Source organism: Mirounga angustirostris, unplaced genomic scaffold (genome assembly GCF_029215605.1).
Source record: "Mirounga angustirostris isolate CCGP_5_RB_7025 unplaced genomic scaffold, mMirAng1.0.hap1 SCAF_8, whole genome shotgun sequence".
NCBI lineage: Eukaryota > Metazoa > Chordata > Mammalia > Carnivora > Phocidae > Mirounga > Mirounga angustirostris.
Window position 1 is genome coordinate 140,873,991 of NW_026991716.1, and position 19,249 is coordinate 140,893,239.

Genomic DNA, 19,249 nt, shown 5'->3' on the forward strand with positions numbered 1-19,249 from the left:
CTCGGGGTAAATGCAAGCAGTGTGATCACTGGATCACATGGTGAGAGTATGTTTCGTTTTGTAAGAAACTCATAAACTGTCTTCCAAAGTGGCTGCACCTCGTTGCACACCACACGCCACCCCCAGCAGTGAATGAGAGTTCCCGTGGCTCCGCATCCTCACCAGCATTTCGTGGTGTCAGTGCTATGGATTTTGACCATTTTAAAACATTTTATTTTGAGATAATTGTAGATTCTCATGTAGCTTTAAGAAATTATATGGATAGATACGTATACCCTTCATCTATTCCTCCCAGTGTTATTACATACTTACAGCACTTGCGTAACCACATTCCACCAAGGAAACAGCTATGGATACAACCCATTGGCCTTACTCAGATCTCTCTGGTTTCACTCCAGGCAGTGGTGTGTGCGTGCGTGTCTGCATTTAGTTCCACCACCGGGCAGTACAAGGGATTGTTGTGATAAATTGTTCTCGATCTTGACTGTGGTCATCACACAAATAAAGACCTGATAAAATCACATATATAACATTTTTTTTAATTCTTATGTTAATCCCCATACATTACATCATTAGTTTTAGATGAAGTGTTCCATGATTCATTGTTTGTGCATAACACCCAGTGCTCCATGCAGAATGTGCCCTCCTCAATACCCACCACCAGGCTAACCCATCCTCCCACCCCCCTCCCCTCTAGAACCCTGTTTGTTTTTCAGAGTCCATCGTCTCTCATGGTTCGTCTACCCCTCCGATTTCCCCCGCTTCATTCTTCCCCTCCTGCTACCTTCTTCTTCTACTTTTTTTTTTCTTAACATATATTGCATTATTTGTTTCAGAGGTACAGATCTGAGATTCAACAGTCTTGCACCATTCACAGCGCTTACCAGAGCACATACCCTCCCCAGTGTCTATCACCCAGTCACCCCATCCCTCCCACCCCACCCCCCACTCCAACAACACTCAGTTTGTTTCCTGCGATTAAGAATTCCTCATATCAGTGAGATCATATGATACATGTCTTTCTCTTTTTGACTTATTTCACTCAACATAATACCCTCCAGTTCCATCCACGTCATTGCAAATGGCAAGATCTCATTCCTTTTGATGGCTGCATAATATTCCATTGTATATATATACCACATCTTCTTTATCCATTCATCTGTCAATGGACATCTTGGCTCTTTCCACAGTTTGGCTATTGTGGACATTGCTGCTATAAACATCGGGGTGCACGTACCCCTTCGGATCCCTACTTTTATATCTTTGGGGTAAATACCCAGTAGTGCAATTGCTGGATCATATGGTAGCTCTATTTTCAACTTTTTGAGGAACCTCCATACAGTTTTCCAGAGTGGCTGCACCAGCTTGCATTCCCACCAACAGTGTAGGAGGGTTCCCCTTTCTCCGCATCCCCGCCAACATCTGTCGTTTCCTGACTTGTTAATTTTAGCCATTCTGACTGGTGTGAGGTGGTATCTCATTGAGGTTTTGATTTGGATTTCCCTGATGCTGAGTGATATTGAGCACTTTTTCATGTGTCTGTTGGCCATTTGGATGTCTTCTTTGGAAAAATGTCTGTTCATGTCTTCTTCCCATTTCTTGATTGGATTCTTTGTTCTTTGGGTGTTGAGTTTGATGAGTTCTTTATAGATTTTGGATACTAGCCCTTTATCTGATATGTCCTTTGCAAATATCTTCTCCCATTCTGTCGGTTATCTTTTGGTTTTGTTGACTGTTTCCTTTGCTTTGCAAAAGCTTTTTATCTTGATGAAGTCCCAATAGTTCATTTTTGCCCTTGCTTCCCTTGCCTTTGGCGATGTTTCTAGGAAAAAGTTGCTTTGGCTGAGGTCAAAGAGGTTGCTGCCTGTGTTCTCCTTTAGGATTTTGATGGACTCCTGTCTCACATTGAGGTCTTTCAACCATTTGGAGTCTATTTTTGTGTGTGGTGTAAGGAAATGGTCCAGTTTCATTCTTCTGCATGTGGCTATCCAATTTTCCCAACACCATTTGTTGAAGAGACTGTCTTTGTTCCATTGGACAGTCTTTCCTGCTTTGTCGAAGATGAGTTGACCATAGAGTTGAGGGTCCATTTCTGGGCTCTCTATTCTGTTCCATTGATCTATGTGTCTGTTTTTGTGCCAGTACCATTGCTGTCTTGATGATGACAGCTTTGTAATAGAGCTTGAAGTCCGGAATTGTGGTGCCGCCGGCTTTGCTTTTCTTTTTCAATATTCCTCTGGCTATGCGGGGTCTTTTCTGGTTCCATACAAATTTTAGGATTATTTGTTCCATTTCTTTGAAAAAAGTGGATGGTATTTTGATGGGGATTGCATTGAATGTGTAGATTGCTCTAGGTAGCATTGACATCTTCACAATATTTGTTCCTTCAATCCATGAGCATGGAACGTTTTTCCATTTCTTTGTGTCTTCCTCAATTTCTTTCATGAGTATTTTATAGTTTTCTGAGTACAGATCCTTTGTCTCTTTGGTTAGATTTATTCCTAGGTATCTTATGGTTTTGGGTGCAATTGTAAATGGGATCGACTCCTTAATTTCTCTTTCTTCTGTCTTGTTGTTGGTGTATAGGAATGCCATTGACTTCTGTGCATTGATTTTTATATCCTGCCACTTGACTGAATTCCTGTATGAGTTCTAGCAGTTTTGGGGTGGAGTCTTTTGGGTTTTCCACATAAAGTATCATATCATCTGCAAAGAGTGAGAGTTTGACTTCTTCTTTGCCCATTTGGATGCCTTTGATTTCTTTTTGTTGTCTGATTGCTGTGGCTAGGACTTCCAAAACCATGTTGAATAGCAGTGGTGATAGTGGACATCCCTGCCGCGTTCCTGACCTTAGGGGGAAAGCTCTCAGTTTTTCCCCATTGAGAATGATATTTGCTGTAGGTTTTTCATAGATGGCTTTTATGATATTAAGGTATGTACCCTCTATCCCTATACTCTGAAGAGTTTTGATCAAGAAAGGATGCTGTACTTTGTCAAAAGCTTTTTCTGCATCTATTGAGAGGATCATATGATTCTTGTTCTTTCTTTTGTTAATGTATTGTATCACATTGATTGATTTGCGGATGTTGAACCAACCTTGCAGCCCAGGGATAAATCCCACTTGGTCATGGTGAATAATTCTTTTAATGTACTGTTGGATCCTATTGGCTAGTATTTTGGTGAGAATTTTTGCATCCATGTTCATCAGGGATATTGGTCTGTAATTCTCCTTCTTGATGGGGTCTTTGTCTGGTTTTGGGATCAAGGTAATGGTGGCCTCATAAAAGGAGTTTGGAAGTTTTCCTTCCGTTTCTATTTTTTGGAACAGTTTCAGAAGAATAGGTATTAATTCTTCTTGAAATGTTTGGTAGAATTCCCCTGGAAAGCCATCTGGCCCTGGGCTTTTGTTTTTTGGGAGATTTTTGATGACTGCTTCAATTTCCTTAGTGGTTATAGGTCTGTTCAGGTTTTCTATTTCATCCTGGTTCAGTTTTGGTAGTTGATACATCTCTAGGAATGCATCCATTTCTTCCAGGTTATCTAATTTGCTGGCATAGAGTTGCTCATAATATGTTCTTATAATTGTTTGTATTTCTTTGATGTTGGTTGTGATCTCTCCTCTTTCATTCATGATTTTGTTGATTTGGGTCATTTCTCTTCTCTTTTTGATAAGTCTGGCCAGGGGTTTATCAATCTTGTTAATTCTTTCAAAAAACCAGCTCCTAGTTTCGTTGATCTGTTCTACTGTTCTTTTAGTTTCTATTTCATTGATTTCTGCTCTGATCTTTATGATTTCTCTTCTCCTGCTGGGTTTAGGCTTTATTTGCTGTTCTTTCTCCAGCTCCTTTAGGTGTAGGCTTAGGTTGTGTACTTGAGACCTTTCTTGTTTCTTGAGAAAGGCTTGTATTGCTATATACTTTCCTCTTAGGACTGCCTTTGCTGCATCCCAAAGATTTTGAACAGTTGTGTTTTCATTTTCATTTGTTTCCATGTATTTTTTTAATTCTTCTTTAATTTCCTGGTTGACCCATTCATTCTTCAGTAGGATGCTCTTTAGCCTCCATGTATTTGAGTTCTTTCTGACTTTCCTCTTGTGATTGAGTTCTAGTTTCAAAGCATTGTGGTCTGAAAATAGGCAGGGAATGATCCCAATCTTTTGGTACCGGTTGAGACCTGATTTATGACCTAGGATATGATCTATTCTGGAGAATGTTCCATGGGCACTAGAGAAGAATGTGTATTCCGTTGCTTTGGGGTGGAATGTTCTGAATATGTCTGTGAAGTCCATTTGGTCCAGTGTGTCATTTAAAGTCTTTATTTCCTTGTTGATCTTTTGCTTAGATGATCTGTCCATTTCAGTGAGGGGGATGTTAAAATCCCCCACTATTATTGTATTGTTGTCGATGTGTTTTTTTGCTTTTGTTATTAATTGCCTTATATAAATGGCTGCTCCCATGTTAGGGGCATAGATATTTACAATTGTTAGATCTTCTTGTTGGATAGATCCTTTAAGTAGGATATAGTGTCCTTCCTCATCTCTTATTACAGTCTTTGGTTTAAAATCTAATTTGTCTGATATAAGGATTGCCACCTCAGCTTTCTTTTGGTGTCCATTAGCATGGTAAATGGTTTTCCACCCCCTCACATTCAATCTGTGGGTGTCTTTGGGTCTAAAATGAGTCTCTTGCAGACAGCATATCGATGGATCTTGTTTTTTAATCCAGTCTGTTAGCCTGTGTCTTTTGATTGGGGCATTTAGCCCATTTACATTCAGGGTAACTATTGAAAGATAGGAATTTAGTGCCATTGTATTGCCTGTAAGGTGACTGTTACCATATATTGTCTGTGCTCCTTTCTGGTCTATGTTGCTTTTAGGGTCTCTCTTTGCTTAGAGGACCCCTTTCAAGATTTCCTGTAGGGCTGGTTTTGTGTTTGCAAATTCCTTTAGTTTTTGTTTGTCCTGGAAGCTTTTTATCTCTCCTTCAATTTTCAATGACAGCCTAGCTGGATAGAGTATTCTTGGCTGCATATTTTTCTCATTTAGTGCTTTGAATATATTCTGCCAGTCCTTTCTGGCCTGCCAGGTCTCTGTGGATAGGTCTGTTGCCAATCTAATGTTTCTACCCTTGTAGGTTACATATCTCTTCTCCCGAGCTGCTTTCAGGATTTTCTCTGTCTATGAGACTCGTAAGTTTTACTATTAGATGTCGGGGAGTTGACCTATTTTTATTGATTTTGAGAGGGGTTCTCTGTGCTTCCTGGATTTTCATGCCTGTTTCTTTCCCCAAATTAGGGAAGTTCTCTGCTATAATTTGCTCCATTATACCTTCTGGCCCTCTCTCTCTTTCTTCTTCTTCTGGGATCCCAATTATTCTAATGTTGTTTCGTCTTATGGTATCGCTTATCTCTCGAATTCTGCCCTCGTGATCCAGTAGTTGTTTATCTCTCTTTTTCTCAGCTTCTTTATTTTCCATCATTTCATCTTCTATATTACTGATTCTCTCTTCTGCCTCATTTATTCTAGCACTTAGCGCCCCCATTTTTGATTGCACCTCATTAATAGCCTTTTTGATTTCGACTTGGTTGGATTTTAGCTCTTTTACTTCTCCAGAAAGGGTTTCTCTAATAACTTCCATATTTTTTTCAAGCCCAGCTAGTATCTTTAAAGTGATGATTCTGAACTCTAGATCTGACATCGTACTAATGTCCGTATTGAGTAGGTCCCTGGCAGTCGGTACTACCTCTTGTTCTTTTTGTTGAGGTGATTTTTTCCGTCTTGTCATTTTGTGCAGAGGAGAATAGATTAATGAGAGAACAAAATGCTAGCAGAGTAACCATGTCCCCAGAAAATATACTCTAAAAAAATCAGAAAAGACCTGAAGTAGTGGGATAAGAAAGGGAAAGAGAGAAAAGAGAAAAAGAAAAAAAAGAAAAAGATAAAAACAAAAACAAAAACAAACAAAACAAAACAACAAAAACAAAAGAAAAACCAGAATGTGATCAAATATGATCTATATGGTATATAGATCAGTGCCACACACTAGATTTGGTGTGTATTTTGGTCTTTTAGAAGAAAGTGCCTCCCAAAATTTTAAAGAAAGAAAAACTTATATATGTACAAAAATAAGGGTTGATATGATGAAGGGATGGAATATGAGTGTAAAAATGGAAATTATAAAAAATTTTATAAAAGGAATTGATAAGAAGTTGTTTGAGAAAAGAAAGAAGAGGATTTAAAAAAAGAAAAAAGAAAAAGAAAAAAAAAGGGAGAAGATGTGATCAGGCAGGGGAATAGAAAACACCATATACTAGAGATTTAGGGTATATTTTAATCTGTTAGAAGAAACTATCTCAAAATTTTAAAGAGAGAACAACTTATATATATAAGCCAAAAATATGGGTAACTACTATGAAGGGATAGAATATGACTCTAAAAATGAAAAATAAAAATGTTCTTTTTTTTAAAAAAAGGGATTGATAAGATGTTGGGTGAAAAAGGGAAAAAGAAAAATTCAAAAAGAAATAAAAAGACAAAAAGACAGTTAAAAAAAATTAACTTTAAAAGACTAAGGAATCATGGTAAAAAAGCCGTGAATTCTATGTGCAGTAGTCCCCTAGCGCTGGAGTTCTGCCGTTCTCATTGATCGGTAAACTTGGTCTTGGCCGGCTGTTCTCGCTGATCTTCTGGGGAGGGGCCTGTTGCCGTGGTTTCCAAATGTCTCTGCCGGAGGCGGAAGTGCCCCGCCCTTGCCCCCTCCTGGCTAAGTAATCTGCTCGGTTTGCTCTCCGGGGCTTTTGTTCCCTGCGAGCTTTCCGTCCAGCTTTGGAGGCGGAGAGTGAAGATGGCGGCCTCCCAATCTCCGCTCCGGAGGAGCCGAGAACTCGGGGCCCCGCTCCTCAGTGCGCCCCCAGAGAAAAGCCGTCAGTCACTCCCGTCTCCCGGTCTCCGGCCGCCCTCTGTGCTCACCCGGCCTGCGACTGCGCGCCTCTATCTCTGGCCCCCGACCCCGGGTGGAGTCTCCAAACCCAGCAGATCCCTGCGGTGCCCTCCCGCGCGGCTCCTCCCGGGGGAGGAAGGTGAGTCTCCCCGGATCTGCCGCTTGTGGGGTCCCTGCTGGAGGGGCAGGGGCCCGACTGGGCCGCGGATCACGGTCAATGGCGACCCCGAGCTGAGAGCCCGCGCCTGGGCTCCTTCTCTGCAGCCAGCTTTCCCGCTCTGATACCCGGGAGCTCTGCCGCACTCAGGCACCCCCGGTCTTTCTGTGACCCCGAGGGTCCTGAGACCACACTGTCCCGGAGGGTTCCACCCCCCGCTTAGCCACCAGAGTGACGTCCCTCGGCGGAGCAGACTTTTAAAAGTTCCGATTTTGTGCCCCGCGGCTCTATCACTTGCCAGAAGCGGCCGGAGGCCCCTCCCCCGCCATGTATCCTCCCGAATATCGCCTCGGGTTCACTTCTCCGCATGTCCTACCTTCCAGAAAGTGGTCGCTTTTCTGATGAGAGAGTTGTTGCTCTTCTCTTCTTCGATCTCCTGTTGAGTTTGTAGGTGTTCAGAATGGTTTGATCCCTATCCAGCTGAATTGCTGAGAGGAGACGAAATCCAGGTCTCCTACTCCTCCGCCATCTTGCTCCGCCCCCCATATATAACATTTTTATACTTCTCATAATTAATGTCATCTTCATGATGCCTTGGGCTGCTGGGCACATCACAATTGCTTAATAAATATTCAACAGAGAGATGTTAATAAATAAGTTATTCCTTAAAGAAAACAGCTATACCTCAGAAAATATGAACCCTGTTCTCAAAGGCTACATCTCTTTTGAGAGGCATGTGGTTGAGTGGAAGTTGCCTTGAGCTTGCAGGAGAAGTCCTGCGTCAGACATCGGCTTTGCTGCTTCCGCCGAGAAGATCTATTTTATACGTCAGATCTTGGTGTCCTGACCTATAAAACGAGGTAGCCAGATTAATATTCTCTATGGTCCCTTCTGAATTTGAAAACTTTATAATTCTATCAACGGTAACATCCTTTAACATTTTCAGTCTGACTTCCTCTTCTTGAACATTTTCTTCTTGTTATTTGAGTTTATCAGCTTCCGAATTTGTTTAATTTTCAAGCTCTGAACCATGGAAGAAAAATAATCTTCTACTTGATTTCTTACCAACTCAGAGACAACATGAAAGATCTCATTTGCATGAAGATTTCTGAGCAGAGTCTCAGGTTGGGAGACCTGCAGACACTTGGAGATGTCTGGTGTCTGTGTGGACTACAGTCCAGCCTGGGCAGTGGGGCAGCTCCTGAGATATCCACGTGCTAAGTGGGTTTGCAGGATGTCTCCCTGCCTTCCCCAGCCTTCAGTAGAGCGAGTCCCTGCCCCACATCATAGGCAAGGCTGTGCCACAGTAAAGAGACACTCCAGGGACGCCTGGGCGGTGCAGTTAGTTAATCGTCTGACTCTTGGTTTTGGCTCAGGTCATGATCTCAGGGTTGTGAGATCGAGCCCCACATCAGGCTCTGTACTAGGTGGGGAGTCTGCTTGAGAGTCTCTCTCTCGCTCACCCTCTGCCCCTCCCCGCTCTAATAAATAAATAAATCTTGAAAAAGAGTCACCTGAGTCTCAGTGCCAGCGCCGGGGGGTGGGGGATGGGGGGTGGGGGGAGGGCATGAGAGTCAGGTTCCGTACACAGTTCTCTTTGGGCCTAAGGAGGACTTTCAGGTTGCTGTCCTCCTTCTCGGGGGCCTGGGTGTGACCATCTATCAGAAGCGGCTCCTGACCCCAGATATGAATTAGAAAGTGCCTAAAATGCACCAAAAGGGAAAGAGAGACCCAAACACACTGGACGAGAAGCACATTCAGGTGACCCTGCTGTCTGGAGCAGGTGTGCAGGTTGGGAGAATGGGCTCCTAGCCCAGCTCTGCTTCTCACAGCTATTGACCTCAGGTACCTCCCAGCCCTCTCTTGCCTCAGCTTCCTAATCTGTAAAATGGGATTGGCGACACTCTCTACCCCAAAGGGTTGTGGGGATGGTTACTGAATTAATTCAGGCAAAGAGCATGGCGCAGTGCCTGACATACATAAGTACTCGATGAATGTTGCCCGTCATTATTTTGCTTTGTTCTTTACCTCCTAACTCGTCTGTCAATCCCTAGAAACACAAGACACACTCATGCACTCAGCCTGTGCTGCTGGAAGAGTGTGTCTGGTGATAGCTTTTAGGGAAAAGGTGTGAGGATCTGGAAGCTGGTGAAGCAGATTCTGTCTCACCTTAGGCTTCTACACAACGTTGAGTCCTAACGGAATGGCAGGGACTCCCAGAGAGGGCAGGGGTGCATATTTTCTGCAAAGCTATTGATGGAAAGCCTCCATTCTGGGCTTTGACCTGGAAGGACACCCCTCCTAGACACTGAGCCTCAGAACAACTTTGAAAGATGAGAACCCGAAGGGAGGGGCCCACCTGAGTGCTCTGGAGAAATGGGCCTGTGTCGTCTGGAGAGGAGTCTTGCTCAATGTTCCTTTAGGCAGGAAATTAATGGGATTTTATAAGCTACCTTGCAGCGATCTGAGAATCCTATACTCTTGGATGAGCCCAGCAAATATGCGGGTTGCATTCATACATTAAAATTCTCTAAACTTGTGCATTCATATGTGGCTGCCACAAAGCTATGAATTTTTTGATTTTTGTCACACTCTGATAAGATTAAAAAAACACAGTTAGATGTGCTCTTGCTGGCTGAATTGCAGAAGTAATTTCTCATACAATTGAAATTTAAAATTTGGTAGATGTCTTGCCCAGTGGGACAGGAAACAATTTGTCAATTCCCATTAGCTTCAGTCAACAATCAGGAGGCTGCTTTGGTCTGCGTTTTCTTCCGTTAGTATGGAGGACTCACAGCTCACTAATTTCCCAGGCTGACTGAGGTTTCGTAGAGCGGTTACCCTTGGTGCTGAACCTCTGGCCCGCTCGTCCGAAAGAGAGATCTCTGATCAAGCGGGACATGCAGACTAAATCCTGTACTGCCAGGCCTGCTGGGAAGACCCCACGTGGAGGAGTGAGGTCTTTCAGGATTCAAAAGTCTCAATGGGGGTCTGGTGACGGTCATGTTTTTCTGAGTTCAGAACATCCAAGAGAAAGTTTCTTGTGTTTTCGAACTTCCAGTGGGGAAGCCTTTGCTAAGAGGACTAGCATAAATTTTAGTTTGTATCCTAAAACTTAGAAACACTAGTTAGGGACCTGGCATATTTTTCTCCCTTGTTCTTTCCTTTCTCTGCATGTTTCCCTTTAAAACAAGTCCGTGTGGTCACCGGGTCTCTGTCAGGGCAAACCCCGGCATGAGCACGGATTTTCTGAAAGGAAACTAGACTCCCCACGGTTGGAGTAAAGAGTCTTCTGCAGAAGCTAGTTGTATTGATTTCTACCCCTACGGAAATTGGGAGGAAGTAAATATTTACTAAAAACACCGAGGCTTGAAAATAGCCTAGACTGGAAATCTTCATTTTTTTCTTCTTTCATGTCCTAGGCTTCTTTTAACTGAGAGGAGGTCTGAAGACTATTCTGAGAGAGGGTTTTAGTGAATTGCCCTCATTACTAAATTTCAGAGCCGTCTGGCTTGGTGGCTGTCAGCAGGGCTGATGGATCATGAGGCACGAGGGGGTGTCTCCAGGGAGGGCCTTCTGGTCTGCACACGGGTGCACAGGTCTGTGTGCTGCTTTGTGTGTTCCGTCATTTGTTCAGGGCTGGGGCAGTGACACAGAGACAGGGGCTGCTTGAGGCAGGAGTAGATGGATGCTGTGGGTCATCACTGTGATTGATTTATCTGTATTTCCATGGGTTTCCTCAGGCATGATCTGTCCGGGAGCCGTCTGTGAGTCTGAGCTAGATATGTGACTGAAGAACACAGCACTTCAGCCCCTGAGCAGTGGGCAGAACCCCCCCTTCACAACAGTGTTGGCTGGGCGACCATGGGTTCCTGGCAGGTGGGCTGATAGCCTCATGGGTGTGAACATAGGCACTTGCAAGATGCTCATGTCAGAGCTGATTCAGTGGGGAGAGGGGAGGACAGGGATGCCTAGAGGTGCAAGGATCACACTCTCTACATTCCCAAGGGCTGTAGACCAGGCCCACACCAGGTGAGGCGAGAAAGGAAGATGTTTGGAGGGCTTTGAGCTCAGAAATTGGAGTAATTTCTCAGGGTAGAGGAGAGTCAGGGCCGCTCAGAAGAGGTACGTCCATCTCTGCAGAACAGGTCTGCCAGGAAGGGCCAAAGGCAGATCCTGGGGCTGGGGGCCCAAGGATTATTTTGGGAGATATGGATGAAGGAAAGTAGGTGAGAGTAAGTGCTTGAAAAGCAAGGCTGTCCTCAGCACGTATTTACTACACCAAGGCAAGGCTTTACAGACAGAAAATCTCAGCCCTCAGGAGCTGGGGTTTGATGTGGACCAAGAAAGGGCGGGACTGGGACGTGACCTGGAATGAGTCCAGGGCACACCGTGTGGCATGGGCCACACTAGCTCCCATGATGCTTCGTGAAGTCCCTGCATGAACAGCTGGAGGCCTTGTCTTTGAAGAGAGGCTGCTTCTAATCCCGTCGAGTTCCCCAGTGGTGACATTTGAGGGCACCTGCAGTTCTGCATTGATTTCAGTTTGCATTTTATGATCCCAAAACATGAATCAAGGGTCTTGTCCATCTTCCTTCCTTGTACGCTCCAGTCCCTCACTTCTCTGCATTTTGGCCTTTTAAGAAAATTTAATTTTTTTTTTTAAGATTTTATTTATTTATTTGAGAGAGAGAGAATGAGAGACAGAGAGCAGGAGAGGGACGAGGGTCAGAGGGAGAAGCAGACTCCCTGCCGAGCAGGGAGCCCGATGCAGGACTCGATCCCGGGACTCCAGGATCATGACCTGAGCCGAAGGCAGTCGCTTAACCAACTGAGCCACCCAGGCGCCCGGCCTTTTAAGAAAATTTAATTTTCTTAAAATGTCAGTGGTAACAGGCAAAAGAATTTTGATTTTAACCTTAGAAGTAGGGGAGATAGATAATCTTGCTTGTAAGCAGTAAAATCTTAGACTTCTGAAGGATTCTGTTTAGGTCTCTTCCAAGAATCATAACTTGCCTTTCAGGCCAAATTTTCCACAGTCTAGACTCTCTGGATGCAAGTTACAGGACTTCCTAGTTCCCACAAGTGAGGGGACCCATGTCCTTTCTGAGGAATCACGTGAGCAGTATGGAGACCTGCAGCACAGTTGCTGGTCTTACTTCTCTTTCCCCAGTCACACTCTGTAAACTCTTTGATGGCAGGTTTGGTCCTCTTTTCAATCCCCAGTTCTCAGCCTAATACCTGTCCCATAGCTGATGTTCTGTAATTATCTGTTCAGTGACTTGTGTGAAAGCAAATGCTTTGTCTGTGAGCTTCTCATTAATTCACTATTTACTCACCTTATCTCTAGGGCAGCAGTAAGAGGGTCATACTATCCATATATCTTAAACACCTATAGTTTATGGTATTATGTCTGATTTCATGCATGAGGTAAAGGAGTCAAAAATTGGGACCTTGGATAAGTTGTTTTACTTTTATTGAATTACAGTGTCCTTACCTGAAACATGGGTATGAGGATGAAAAAGAGAAACATGAGTTCCTGTGGAAAGTGCTATCTCTCCATGCCCTTATATTTTCCAGGGCCATCTCTTGCCCCACAGCACCAGATGCTGGCTGGGCCACCAGAGCAGTGAGCACTTCGAATGCAAGGAGTCTTCTATGTGACAATTTTTTTTTTTAATCATAAATAGATGTTGAATTTTGCCAAATGCTTTTTCTGCATCTCAGCACAGTCATTAGGATGTTCATATGATTTTTATCCTTCATTTTGTTAATGTGGTGGATTGCATTGACTGATTTGCAGATGTTGAACCATCCTTGCATCCCTGGAATAAACCCTACTCGATTACGGTGTATTATCCTTTTAATATATTGTTGAATTCAGTTTGCTAATACTTTGTTGAGGATTTTTACATCTATGTTCATCAAGGATATTGTCCTGTAGTTCTCTTTCCTTGCAGTGTCCTTGTCTGGTTTTGGTGTCAGGGTAATGCTGGCTTTGTAAAATAAGTTTGAAAGTGTTTCCTTCTTCTTCTATTTTTTGGAAGAGCTTGAGAAGGATTGGTATTAATTCTTTTAATGTTGAGTAGAATTCACCAGTCAAGCTGTCTGGTCCTGAACTTTTGTTTGTAGGGAGTTTTAAAATGACTGATTTAATGTCCTTACTAGTAATTGGTCTATTCTAATTTTCTATTTCTTCATGATTCAGTCTTGGAAGGTTGTATGTTTCTAGGAATTTATCCATTTTTTCTAGCCTGTCCAATTTATTGGCATATAATTAATTTTTCGTAGTAGCCTTTTGTGATCCTTTGTATTTCTGTGGCATCAGTTGCAGCATCTTCTCTTTCATTTCTGTTTTATTTGAGTCCTCTCTCTTTTTTCTTGGTGAGTCAAGCTAAAGGTTAATATTGTTCCTATTTTCTAAACCAGCTCTTGATTTCGTTGATCTTTTCTATTGTCTTTTTAGTCCCTCAATCATGTATTTCTGCTCTGATCTTTGTTATTTCCTTCCTTTTACTAACTGAGCTTCATTTGTTCTTTTCCTAGTTCCTTGGGGGTGTAAAGTTTGGTTTATTTGAAAAATTTTTTTTTTATTTCTCTAGGTAGGCATTTGTCACTATGAACTTCCTCTCAGGACTGCTTTTGGTGCATTTCATAATGTTGGTATGTTGTGTTTCCATTTTCAGTTTGCCTCAAGGTGTTTTTCTAATTTTACTTTTGATTTCTTCATTGACTCATTGGTTGTTCAGTAGCATGGTGTTTAATGTTCACATATTTGGGACCTTTCTAGTTTTCTTCTTGTGATTGATTTCTAGTTTCATACTACTGTGGTTGGAAAAGATGCTTGATATGATTTCAATTTCCTTAAAATTTTTAAGACTTGTTTTGTAGCTTGACATATGATGTATCCTGGAGAAAGTTCCATGTGTACTTGAGAAGAATGTGTTCTGCTGCTTTTGGATAGAATGTTCTGTATATATCTATGAAGTCCATCTGGTGTAACATGTTGTTTAAGACTGATGTTTCCTTATTGATTTTTCTGTATGGATGATCTATGCAGTGATGTAAGTGGGGTATTAAAATCTCCTACTATTATTGTATTGCTGTCTATTTCTCCCTTTAGATCTGTTAATATTTGCTTTGTATATTTAGGTGCTCTTATGTTGGGTGCATAAATATTTACAAATGTTATGTCCCATTGTTGGATTGACCCTGTTATCATTATGTAATGCACTGCTTTGTCTCTTATTACGGTCTTTGTTTAACTTCTTTTTTTGTCTGATATGTCTACCCCAGCTTTCTTTTGGTTTTAATTTGCATGGAAATTTTTCCCCTTCCCTTCCCTTTCGGCCTCACTATATTCCTATATCTGAAGTGAGTCTCTTGTAGTTAGCGTATAGATGGGTCTTGTTTTTTTTTTTTTTACATTCATGCAGCCACTGGTATGTCTTTTAATTGGGGAATTAGTACACTTACATTTAGAGTAATTATTGATAGGTATGTACTTATTGCCATTTTGTGAATTGTTTTCTGGCTGTCCTGTAGTTCCTCTGTTCCTTTATTTCCTTTTGCTCTCTTTGTGTGTGATTTGATGACTTTCTTTAGTGGTATGCTTAGAGTCCTTTCTCATTATCTTTTGTGTATCTATTATAGGTTTTTGCTTGATGTTTGAAATGAGGCTTGCATATAAAAATTTATATTTATAACAATCTACTTGAAGATGATAAAAACTTAAGTTTCTAATGCTTTCTAAAGCTCTTCCCCATCCATTACCCCATTTTATATTCCCATTGTAAAACTCAACCTTATTACTTCCTCCATGTCTTTTGTTTTTGTTGTCATATTTTATATCTTTTTATCTTGTGTATCCCTTAATTACTATAGTTACAATTATTTTTACTACTTCATCTTTTAACCTTCATACTAGCTTTATGAGTGATTAATCTACTACCTTTACTGTAAATTTACCTTTCCAGTTAGATTTATTCTTTCATACATTTTTCTTATTTCTATTTAGTATCCTTTCTTTTTGGCTTAAAGAAGTCCCTTTAAGAACAGTTTATTGGTGATAACTCCTTTAGCTTTTGTTTTTCTGGGAAACTCTTATCTTTTCCTCAATTCTGAATGATAACTTTGCTGGATAAAGTACCCTTGGTTGGAAATTTTTTCTTTCAGCACTTTGAATATACAGTGTCACTTTCTTCTGGCCTGCAAAGTTTCTGCTAAAAGTCTGCTAACAGTCTTATGATGGTTTCCTTGTACATAACAAATTGTTTTTCTCTTGCTTCTTGTAAGATTCTCTCTTTGTCTTTAACTTTTGACATTGAAGTATAATGTAACTTGGTGTATTTCTCTTTGGGTTCACCTTTTTTGGAACTCTCCAGAATTCCTGGATCTGGATGTCTATTTCTTTCCCCTGGTTAGGGAAATTTCAGCCAACATTTCTTCAAACAATTTCTGTCTCTTTCTCTCTCTCTTTTCCTTTTGGGACTTCTATAATGTGACTTTTATTGTGCTTGAGATTATCCCATTAAATCCCCTAAGTTATCTTAACTTTTATTCATTCTTTTTGCTTTTTGCTCTTCTGATGGGGTGATGTCACTGATCCCCTTTTTTTTTCTTCATCCTGTCTGCTCTTGAACCCCTTTAGTTTATTTTTAGTTCGATTACTGTATTATTGTATTGTATTGTTCAGTTTGCTTGGAAATTTCTTTTTTTTGTTTTTGACTTTTACAAACTTTATTTTCCATCAACCTTTTCCATTTCTATTTCCATTTTGTTTGCCTTTGTGGAAGAGCAGCTTAAGACCACTCAGTCGTTGTTCCTACCCATTCAGTGGCCTGAGCAGTGGGAGCTGCAGACCAGTCTTCAGTGGCCGGCTGGGCGCTCCAGTCTTCAGTAGGGAGTTGCTGAATATGTACTGAGGGCACCTGCAGGCCTTCAGACCAGTGTGCGACTTCAGGCTGAGTAGCAGTGAACTCAGGAGCTGGAGCCGTCCATTCACCCTGAAGTTCCTCCTTGGTCACAGCCTTTTCAGCAGCGTCCTGCTCTTCCTTTTCAATCTCTTCAGGATCTCTGTAGAAGTAGAGATCAGTCATGACCTCCCATGGGTATTCATGGGAAATAGTGCCACGCATGCACAGACTTCCCTGGCCAGCATCCACCACATCAGACCCACTGAGTGAGCTCCCTTGTTGTGGCAAGGGATGGCAATGTCCACATAGCACAGAGGAGAGTCTGTGTTACACAGAGAAATGGTAGGCAGGTTAACATAGGACGCCCCTGTAAGAGGCTGGTGGTCAGCCCTGGGATCAGTAACCACCAGAAGTCTCGGCTCCCAGAAGGCTGCCTGGACCTGGTAAGTGAAGGTTCCAGGAGTGAAGCGGCCGGCAATAGGAGTGGCTCCGGTAGCAGCAGCAAATTTCAGCACAGCTCGCTGGCCAGTATTCCTGGACAATATGACACTGACATCAGCTGTGTTTTCAATGGCAACGAAGACCTGAGCTGCCAGCAGAAGGTCTTACCAGGTTCTCTTCAGATTTACGATGTAGATACCATCACTTTTTCTTTTGTAGATGTACTGTTCCATTTGAAAGTCAAGGTTGGTGCCACCTAAGTGGGTTCCTGCTGCAAGGAATTTGAGGACATCCTCCTCCTTCATTTGCAGGACATCAAGGACTCTGGACTTTGTGAAAGTTTCCCTTTGCAAAACAACGCCGTATGGACCCTTCCCTGAGCAGCTTGGAAAGCTGCTTGGAAATTTCTTATATTTTCCATCTCTCTGTTAAAATTCTCACTGTGTTTATCCACTCTTCTCTTGAGTTTGCTGAGTATCTTCATGATCATTACTTTGAACTCTTTATCAGGTAAATTACTTATCTCTATTTCACTAATACTTATTTTCTGGGATCTTATCTTGTTCTTTTGTTTGGAGCATATTCCTCTGTTTCTTCATTTTGCTTGACTCTGTTAGTTTCTATGCCTAAGATGACATTGCCATCTCTCCTAATCTTTAAGTGTTGGCATTGTGTAGGAAAAGAACCTTATCATTCAACCCTGCCCTAGCTGTTGGTGGTTGTCTCTCAAATCTTGGTCATTGTCCAAGCAGCCTATTTTATTTTTAATAGCTCCCAGTAGTTGAGGGTATGCCAAGACCAGTCACTGTCCCCAAAGGGGAGGGGATCTCATTTAGCACCTAGATTCAGGCTGATTGGAAGCCAGACCCTCTGGCAGTAGCTTTTAGAGAATGCAAATATATATAGTTATCTGGGATTGCAAATATAAGCCCTGCTGGCCACCAGAGCCAGATGATCTAGAAGTGTCCCCCGACAGCACTGACAAATATCAGCACCAGAGAAATGTATAAACTCTTTTCTTTAAGATACCAATGAGCTAGAGCAAGGCAGAGGGAGAGAACAAAGATTGCATCCACTGTTCCCCATTCCCTGAGAACACTTCTACAGGCCCTTCTAAGTGAGGCAAACCAGAAGCCTGTCCCTCAGGTCAAAGCCCCTAGTCAAGCAAATATACCTCTTTCTCAGAAAGACGAGGGATATGTTTCAATCTGCTATCTAAACAGTGCCCTAGGAGAGGTAATCTGCCAATAACTGTCTCTCTGATTGTTACAGTTCCGTGGACCCAGGAATGCAAACCCCCAGGCCTCCATATCTTGGTGATCAAGGGGTGTCCCCTGGGTTGAAGCTTCAAAAAGTGTGTCACCAGATGTAAAAACTGGGGCATCAGATGTGTGAGGAAGCTCCTCTCTGGGAGATACTGAAGCCCTGGCATGTGGCAGAAGAAAAGTGTGAAGATGACACCCATTGGCTGGAGTAAAGCAAAGGGGGAGTATAAGATGGTACCTGCCAATAAAAGAAAAAACAACAAAAAGGAAAATAAAAAAGAAAAACAGGAAAAAAAAGACACAAAAGAAGAAAAGGAAACACACACACTCACACACACATGGATGGCAATGGTGCCTGCTGGCTCTAGCAACAGAGGGAGAGCAGGAAGGAAGATGGTGCCCACCAGTCTCTGTCCCTGGACAGTGTCCCAGCAAGCCCCTGCTCCTCAGACCAATACTTTAAAGTTAGGAAATGAGTCTCCTTCAAATAAAGTCTGAGCACTTTTCAAAAGACTGCTTTTGTGCTGAGCCCCGTGGCAAATGAGTTTGCATACAAGCACTTTAAGAGCCATCCCTCAGCTTGCCACGGCTCCGTGGGTCCTGCGGGGAGAAGCCCCATTGGTCTTCAAAGCCAGATGTTTGGGGGGTTTGTCTTTCAGGTGCCAGTATGAAAAGCTGGGGTGCCTGATGTAGGGTACGAATCATCCCTCAGGGAGAAACTTCAGGTTTTGTGTTCCTTCTTCATCATGGGTCACTGCACCATCGATGGGTTTTATGGTGAAGTTGCATCTCAGCCTTTTCTGCTCATTTTGATGTAGTTTCCCTCTTGTGTGCCCAATGTGAAGGGGTTGCTCTACAGTTTTTAGGGTTTTTCAGAGAAAAATGTTTCATATATAGCTGAAGATTTGGTTTGTCCATGGGAGGAGGTGAATTTAGGAAATTTCTATGTTGCCATCTTGAACCAGAAGCCTGGTCATGTCTTCCCTTGACCTAAGACTTGTACAGGAGTTCAGGGGATGGGGCAAGATTGGGCCCAGAGCTCCTGGGTTATACTCCAAACTGCCCCTTCCCTCCGAGGAAGGGTCTAATACGGTGTCATTTCCAGGAGACTCCATGGTCCTTTTTGCAAGACTACTCCTAGCATCAGACCAGGATTGCCAGTGCCCCAGAAGTCCTCAGCATGTTGCATTTTTAGTGTAAGGACACAGAATAGGCTATTCTTGAGGTTTTAAATAAATGGTGACACTTACATCCCTGGATGCTATCTTGGGTCCTTGTATTGTGTGCCTGTTGCCAGGGAAGGGCAGGGCCACCTCGAAGGGAAGAAACTCTGCTGGGTGTTATGCATACAGATTGGTGTTAAATTCAGTTCTATTAAACATCTTTATTAATGATGTGGAAGTGGGGTGTAAACAGAACATTAATTAAGTGCCTGAATACTAAATTGGGAGGTGTTGCAAAAGACAGACTAATCACTTTATCATTTACTCAGTGTACGGAATTGCACAATTCAGTGGATCTCCTGATTAAAAG

General features: G+C 42.5%; 1 pseudogene; it reads right to left on the reverse strand.

The window, feature by feature from the left end:
* Positions 1–15,813: 15,813 nt before the first annotated feature.
* On the reverse strand, positions 15,814–16,817 carry LOC123837319 (small ribosomal subunit protein uS2-like; annotated as a pseudogene).
* Between the last annotated feature and the right edge of the window lie 2,432 nt (positions 16,818–19,249).